This window comes from Saccostrea echinata, unplaced genomic scaffold (genome assembly GCF_033153115.1).
Source record: "Saccostrea echinata isolate AGI-Se365-2 ecotype Australia unplaced genomic scaffold, CSIRO_AGI_Sech_v1 ptg000028l, whole genome shotgun sequence".
Taxonomy (NCBI): domain Eukaryota; kingdom Metazoa; phylum Mollusca; class Bivalvia; order Ostreida; family Ostreidae; genus Saccostrea; species Saccostrea echinata.
The window spans coordinates 17,629,793-17,639,199 of record NW_026889777.1 but is presented as its reverse complement, the minus strand read 5'-3'; positions in this window follow the sequence as shown (position 1 = coordinate 17,639,199).

Below are 9,407 nucleotides of genomic sequence, written 5' to 3'. Positions count from 1 at the left end.
TGGAAGCATTGCTATACAGACAATTGTATAATGTAGTGGACTAGTAGTAACTGCATTGTATATTTATACCACTGTGACAGTAAAACAAATAATGATTTCTTTTGAAAATTTACTTGTTGCTAAACTTGGTTCAAACTATAGGCATCATTTAAGTTTGATGAAATGAATACCCCCTCCCCCCCCCCTTTTTTTTTTCTTGGGGTGTTAATAGAAAGAAATGAAAACATAATTAGTGATTTGACAAACTTAAAACCTAGAGCCTGTTGACCTTTTTTTTAAGTTTTTAAATATAAAAAATTTTAAAATCAATATGATCTCAATTTAGCGTTGTGTACTTCTGTTTGTAGAATGAAATTCAGCTTTTTGAAGCCAAACTCAGAAAGAAACAGAAACAGAATTGGATGAGGTAAGAAAAGCAAAGCTACACACATATTACATATACATTTGGGATGTGCTGATATAGATTTAGACAGGACAAAAACAACATGTTAATTACATATTGCACAAACTTAAACTTGCTTTTAATAAAACAAAAAACCATTGACAGAGATTTCTTGGAATTTAATTGATATCAATAAACATGTTTTGCATTAATTATCATCGCAAGCCATTCTGCAAATACATATTGACATGTACCTGGTTTTGTGGAAATGGATAAATTTGAAACACATCTTTATATTTTGGATTTTGAAGTGTCATAGAACAAGTTCATGTTCATTAAAGATCAATCTATTAATTTAATTTACCAGCCATTCAGTGAACATTTTCAATCGTAAAAGGTTATGTTTGGAAATAAAAGGGAGGGGGGGGGCAACCCTCCAACCCAACCCAAGTCTGATAACTACATGCCTGCTTAAAATGGTTTGACTTAATTATTTGAGCTGTCATAGTGACTTTCTGTTTAAGTGTCAGTATCCCAGTTTCAGTCAATGTTTGCATCCTTTGAAAGGCATTTTGTGATCATGATCATGTTAAATGAAAGATATTTCACTTGTATTGGCCCTTGTGTCCATGTTCTCTGATTCTGTGACCTTGAGCACATCATACCTGAACGAACTAGAATTCCTGAGAACAAGGTCATAAAATGATACTCCCCCCCCCTCCCCCCCCCCCCCCCACACAACTTCTGCAGTATAATCTTTCAAACTATTGCATGTAATGTTTTTTATTATAAAAAATATGGTCCAAACATTAATTTAACATCTTTTCTGCCAGTGCGCATATACATTCCCAAATGACTACCGTAAATCTGGAAATTTTTACTGTAGATAAATTTTTAGCAAATTTGCGCGTGCATTGCATTTCTTAAAAATAAATCAACAACGAAAAATGTAAACAAAAATTTTGCTGACAGCTGGTGTCTATTTTTAACCCTGTTAACAGGTGTTCGTAAGCCGTGGTCATTTGTATACTACAAGCTAATTACCCATGATAATCTGTGCGTGGAGAGTGCCTTCACTACATTCAATATCGTCCGATGGTTTGAAAGGCAGTATATATCGCTCAAATTATTTCTCCAAGAAAGAGATAATTTAGATTTTAATATTGTATGTACATGCGTAATTTATTGTATGTACATGCATACAAATGTAACTTATTAACTGTTATAAAAATTTTGAGAGCTTTTTAATTTTAGCGTCAATGACAATTCGCAAAATTTTGAAACGTAAAAATTAATCAACAGCTTTTTGACACAGATTCGCAAAAATAAATCAACGTAAAAATTTACAGATTTACGGTATGTCATGTAATCATGTCATAGGTGGTAAAACCTTTGTGCAAAGCAAAAACTTCCAATGTCTCTTCATTCGAAGTTGCATGTATGTACCAAAATCAAATAGTACACTTTTACTGCAGTGACCTTGAACATGCTAAATGTCCTTGAGTCAAGGTCAAACTTGCCCAAATGATCTTTGGACAATGTCATAACAAACTCATAGCTCTTAAATAAACCTTGAGTTAAGTATAAACTTTCAAGTCTTTCATTAGAATGTTATGCACTATTCTTCTACCAATGACCTTGAACTTGTTCAAATGACCTTGGGTCAGGTTCATGATACATCTCTAGGTCATAAGCAATCTTAATATCAAGTATAAACTTTCAATTGCACTTCATTTAAATGTTATGGACCAGACAAGATTGTAAGGACATTGAACAAGGTGATTCCTATACCCCCACCTTTCCAAGTTACGTTTGTGGAAAATATAAAATTCCATTTAAAACTGAATATGCATTTATTACTCAACAATAGTAAAGAACTGGGTACGTTAAGTATAACAGAGCGGCCCTGTCTCCAAATTTGATTTCAGTTTTTTACAAACATGCCTACGATGTGTCCTTTCAAAATCATTTAATTTTTTTAACTTATCACAAACCGTTTTTCCGTCAGAGGTCTCGAAAAATGGGAAGTTTTCTTTAGAAATTACAAATTTTGACGTGATAACGTCATCACGTCATTACTGATTTTAACGTTACGTTAAAAGAAATCTGTAAATTCTCTGAACCGGAAACTATTTACTTTAACCTGCCTTATGTTCCAGAAAACAATTTTGAACTTTTATTTCAATTCATCGTAATGTATCTTTGATAGCTGGAAGGAGTATAACAATTTAAAGGAAAATATAATTTTATTACAAACGATTTCATCAGACAAGCAATGAAGCTTGATTCATCCATACAGACGAGACAAGGTAGTACTTCTCTTAAAATTGTGCTCGTATCAAATTTATCATTTTTTATGTAATAATGTCCTAATGATTTCTTCAATCATTTCTGCATTGTCTATGAATTTACATTAAAATTTTTAAAGATACATGAATCAGTATTAAAAAGAAAATTGGAACGTCTCATATAAAGTTGTCAAAATTGGATTTTTTGGCAATGAAAAAGCCATCAACACCACTCCCCTTTTCCATTCCAACAAATGGCAGCGCTATTAATGTCGTTTTTTTTTTTTTTTTTTACGATAAACGTATAAATTACTCACTATTACGGGGTTACGAGGTGTCTTAGACTGCGTTAATTTTTTTTTTCTCTGAAGTTAGGATTTCTTTTATAGATCGTTATTTATTCATTCCAGTGGATCCACTTTACTGCATGGTTCATGTAAAATACCCTAACCAGGAACAATCCCCAATATACTTACACACAGTCACTTTCTATGTTAAAACCACAAGAGGAGACTGGTTATAAGAGTCCTGATTGATGAGGCCATTCCAAGTTTTTTCTTTGTTTAGCATCCATCCTAAATTCGAAAACCTATCTTCTTATCCGAGAAAACACAAAAACCAAAAGGGGGAAAACGCAGCATTTTCAGAACAGTTCTAGAATTTCTTATTATCATTTGAGACCTCTCCTCGCCATAAAACTTAGTTTAACTACTAGTAATTGAAATAAAAAAAATTAATACACCACTTAAAAAAGAGAGATGTCAATCCCAAAAGAGTAAAATGCATTTCAGAGATTCGTATTTGTTGATTTTAATTTGAGTTAACTCTGTGTTTGCGTTTCAAAGCTTTGTATTTATCAATTTTAATTTGTGTTTGTTTTTAATTCCATAACCTCAAAACCAATTCGTCCGCGTACACTGCTCATAGAAAAAAAAAAAAAGAAAGAAAAAAAGAAAAAAAAAACTTGGGATGGCCTTATCATAACTTGCGTTACAGACCTTGAAAAAAAATTGTTTCAAATAAAAACCGCGAATCTCCGAAGGCTTAAAAAAAGCTGTGCGATTTGTTTAGATCCATTTTTCGATGAACAAAATATTTTATATAGCCAATGCTAATAATTTAATTTTAGAGACAAACACAGTACTTTTCATGTACACACTCATTATTTGATTAACAAAATCGAAAAATTATAAGCATAAATCTGCGTAGTGAATTCGACAGGAAATGCACACGAATTCTCGGGAAGGGATTCAGAAGCCTGTAGTACACTCTAACGGGCATAATTCCCTAAAACTAAAAGTTATAAAAATAAGGATATAATATTATGTGTATGATTTACATGCAGAGTTTATCCACGTCAGCTATGAAAATATGCGCATGTCGTCTTCAAAGCAATGCAGCATGAAACGGCAGACACTTGCATTGCTATCGATCAGTAAAAGATCGATCAACGGTCACAGTCGAGTGGGGAGCCAAAGGAAATTGGAAAGGGATGTATTTAGTTTTAAATCAAATTCTTGATAAAATATTTTATTGGTACTCATTATAGTACATGTATAACTTGATTATCAGTAACCCCCCCCCCCCCCCCCCCCCCCACACACACACACACTTAGAGACAAAATACAAATAATCGAAATGCAGAATAACAGAACACTCACATAGAAGAATCAAAATTCACTTTCACGTCCCTTTTTATAAGCTACATAGAGATTTTATTTCTAGTTCAGTTATCAAATTATACGAAATTTGATGTTATTTTGTTACTTGTGGGAACAATACACAAAACACGTCACATTGCTTCTTTATAGAGTTATCCTTGCCATTCCCGGATTATAACACTAGCTTGATTATGTTTCTTTTTCATGTTAGTGTCTGATAAAAAAAAAAATCTTAAAAGATATACCTAACAATTGCGAGACGATACATCTAGTCATCTACTAAGACAAAAACTGCATCAAAATAGATAAAGATTTTCTTTAGAACTCCTCCCTTTGTTTACATGTTACACAGCCGTATAGGTAAGATATTTGATATATTTCGGTGACAATGATAATTTTATCACTTCCTTTGGATACATTAACTCTCTGTGGCATTTCCTTCGCAATTCTGTGCATTTGTCCTTGTAGTAACGATAAAATACTTTTTTTTTTCTGGAACGGATTATCATCATAGACGGACGTTGAATCTTTAAAATTTAGCGATAGTGTGCACCGTTTTCACAGAGGTGATATTGGACAGGACGGTCCTCCAGCCCCGATGAACATCTATTGAAATACTTAACATATTTCTTATGAAATATATTACTATTATTTCATGAATAATCTGGATAAAATCCTTTTAAAAACACTCACTTACTTCAAGATTAACAATTGTGTACGTGTAGTTAATATGAACATTCGTTTTATTTTATACAGATAAATATCTATAGAGTAATCTTTTTCATTTCAATTGGAATGCCTTAAAAATGTATTAGGAAAACAATTTCTGAAAAAAAAAAAAAATTAACGAGTTAAACCATCGATTATGGAGCGGAAAGGGGGTGTCTTGTCCACAAGTAATGCAGGATCGTGTTTGTATTTCTTACAGAACTGGGAACAGATAGACAATAAAAAAGGTTAATTGTATCATGTTTCACTTAAATTTTCGTAGAAAATGCCGAAAGCGTACACAACTGTATACGTTTTTTAAGCCTTATAAACTTTGTCAACATAATTATCTAAAATTCCTTGTAAATTATAAATTAAACCCGATTTTACTTGAAAACACTGATGTCAATATTCCAGCATGATAAATGTATATATAATTAATAAGTGTAAATACATGTAAGAATTTTTCCATTCCCAGCTGCAGACCTCTAATACGTAAATGTAGGTCGGCAGTGGCAGATTTAGAAGTGTACCGTCATATATAAAAAACTTCCTGATTCTGCGATAAAACACTAGAATCCTTTCTGACATGATTAATTTTGTCAAATAAAAATCTGCAACAATACAGTGACAAGGATAACAAGTTTTGAAAAGAAATGTTCAAATGGTGACTGCTATAGGCCAAGCTTCCCATCTACCTCCCCCCTTTCCCCGCCCCAATCATTAGCTATTGTCTTTTGACATTCATGAATCCCAGACATATATAAATTGAAAAAGAATAAAACATACTTAAGAAAGCTGATGATTTTCAATAAAAATGTTAAAAATAATCTTTTGTTGTAGTCAAATAAAGTCAATGTCCACTATGAAGGAGACGCGCGTTTTAATTGGAGGTACATGTAGGGTTAAATGTAAATTGTTTGTCTGAACCATCCCAACTTATGTCGTTAAATTACTTTTTCACGCTGTAAATATTGATTGAATATTTATTATAGTTGCAAAGACTGAAGAATTTGTTTCATCTTTTCAACATGACTGTTCATTGTGACGTCATTTTTTTCAATGCATTGCGTCACTAATTTACATGTAATGTCCCATAGTGAATTTCACTGAGAAAGGTTCATATGGTTTTCATTTGCATATATAATTGTATTAAATTATTTTTTTTCAAATGCAGAATCGAATTTAAAAGACAATAAAAAGTAATAAAGCCTTCAGATATAGAATTAAACGATTAATTTCTTTAAAAATATAGATTTTATTGTGGAGAAAAGGTGACGTCTGTCCAAAATTGTAGCACTTTTTACTTCAATTTTTTGTAAAAACGGATGTGGCCGCACTTTTGTAAGGTTATTTTTTCTCTTTAATATTAAAAATCGTAGTGTATTTGTTCTTTCTGCAAAGTTTCGCATACATACTCGGATGCGGCCATATCGAAATATAGACTTGAAGAGGAGGAAAACGTCCAAAATAGGGGAATTCCGGAATATTAGATCGGTTTTGAACGTTATATAAATGAAAGGGCACGTGAGTTGAGAAAAATTTATTCCTATTTCACACACAGGGAAACCTTAACAGTTAATTGATGCAATTGATAGAATGTAATCGTGCGTTTAATTTTTGCCGATTTTACAGGGCCGTAAATCGGTCTTAACGTACCCAGCTCTTTATGAGTAAGCTTTGATCAGAACCAATATAACCAATATATTGGACACTGTACAGGTATTCAGTTTACATCCACCCCTTCAAAAAAGCTTATAAATGCCAGACTTACACACATTTTGACCTTTTATAACTTTTTTCTACTAAAGTTGCCAACCAATTTCATTTTATAGATATGACATATAGATGACTGCTAACAAGAGCTCATCATTCATTTTTCCAGCGGTGGTTTAGATTTTGTGTATATAGTGATAAACATGTGTAATTTTTCCAAAATAAATAAGTATTGATGTCATGTTCTTTTCCTGTTGTCATGGCAACAATATCAGTACAAAAATTTTGTTTTTGTTATTTTTGGAGAATAGGGTAAATCATTCTTTCAACAAATAAGGTAATCAAAGTACCTTATCTTATAACACACAGAAAACATATTCATAGAAAAATGGTTAAAAATCATTGATTTTCATAAGGATTTATGAACCCGTTGCTAAGGAAATGGATTTCCTTGGATATCAGTCCCTTAATATGTCCAAAATAATTTTTTAATTGTGTTTGAGCATTAGGTAGGACAACATCAATTTTATATCAAAAGCTTTTGAAAAAATAAATTTTTGACTTTCCATGAAATGCTCGATGCTTGCTGATTTTGACTCTTAAGGTAACAAACAAGAGAGGAAATTTCACACAAAGTCATACAGACATCTCGTACAGTTTCAGGTCTTGACAAGAACGAAGCAAGAAACACTGAGATTTGATTCCTGCTTTCTGAGCAGAAAATGGCATTACATTTAATATAACATGACTGATACATGTATTCACAAAAACCTACCATTGTTTTGAAAATTTATTTCAAAACACAACTCAGTAACTTTGCCATATTTTGATGGAAAAAAAATATCTTCTAGAAAATATACAAAACAAAATTCAATGAAAATGAAAGATTCAATAAAGAAAAGATTCCCTTTGTATTTCAGTATATCAAATTTGACTAGATTTTTTGACAGTGGAGCAGATAAAACTATTTCATTTTCAGAAATGGAACATGTTGCTAGTACCAGTATCCATGCATCATGGCCCGGGTTTCCCCACAACAACAACCGCGGTCCAAATTTATTCCTATTTTTGTCAGCGATTTAAAAACCCTATTAGTTTTAACCTTATGCATGGTTTTAAAAATTGCCGACATTAAATTGGCACAAAGTCCTTATCACATGCATGAATCCAAGCATTACTGCTAGTTTCATCCAGCAAATCGGACAGGACATTGTACCATGAATTTTCTATTTCAAACTGGTATATCAGTTTGTCAGTATAATCTTGCCATCTAAAAACACATTACCACAGAGAGTTTTGCCATCAAGTTCTGCTATACCAAGTTTAAATAAAGCGTCGTTGGCAGCCTTACTTGGATTCGTGATGTGCATTTATTCAACATCACATAGACGCTTATAAATGAAAACTGTTCAATCAGTCAAGCGTTTACATGATTCTTTCCCATCCTGTATATTACTCAAACCTACATATATCCTAAATCCGGATGAATAAAAAAAAAAAATTATGAATCCTATCGGTTGAAAAATTTCTTCGGGCCACACCGATTTATGTCAGTCAACTGGCAACGCAAATTTTATTTTTGGCCTAATTTGCCCTCAATATGTCTAATTCTCAGATATCTCAAAGTATTTTTTTGGTCCCATTGAGTTCAAGATAGCAAAGTTTGACTGTACTTAATCAGAAGGGAGGACTACTTTATACAGGGTTAATTTCGTCCAATCTTATTTTCACCCTTTCACACCTGCAAACAATTTGGCCCCATTTTGAATTCGCCCACATAGAGTTTTGTTTAAGAGATAATGCTGTTTTCTTTGAATTTGCCCCATTTTGAATTTGCCCACTTTCAACAAGGGCAAGAGGGGGGAAATAAAACGGGGGTGAAAATTTCCCTGTATACAGTGTATGAGGATCATTGGTAAACTAAAGTCATCAGTGATTAACTTTTAATAATCAACAAAAAGTTTGCTAATAAGCCTTTTTTGGAAGCCTTTGTAATATATTGTCAATAATCTGCTACATTTTCATCAAATTTTTTATCTATTTATCAAATTCTGGGTAGAATGACTAGAATCAACCCAAACTATATGAAAAATTTGTCAATGACTCATTTGAGACCTAGAATCATTTTATTTATATCAAAAAGCAGAAACAAATCATTGCACAAATATTTATTCATTTCTCTCACCAATGTATCCAAATAGGATTTCTGGTCTGAAAGTCATTCATTCTGTTGAACTGCACTCTGTTGGATTTTGAGGAGTGTTTATTGGAAACTCCAAGCAACTGTTGCCTCATTATAAATATGAAATAGTATTTTTTTTTATTTGATAGTCCACTATACCCCATAAACTCTCTGAATTCTCCTTACTTTTAACTATGACATTTGAAGTAAGCTAGTTTATCTTAAGCTGAAGGTTTGAACAGATTAATCAGTTTGCTTGGTTTTAAGGTTTATTGGATTTAAGGGAGCCGACTGGGGTTTTATTGTGTGAAAACTACTATAGAGAAACTCTTTTATTTTATATCATATGTACCTTAGATTGACTTTAGTATACATGCCAAGTTTAGTGAAAATCTACCGTCTGGTTATTTTGTATGGACCATCTCAAAATACAGGTACATTTACTATAGGATTGTATAGGAAAATACCAT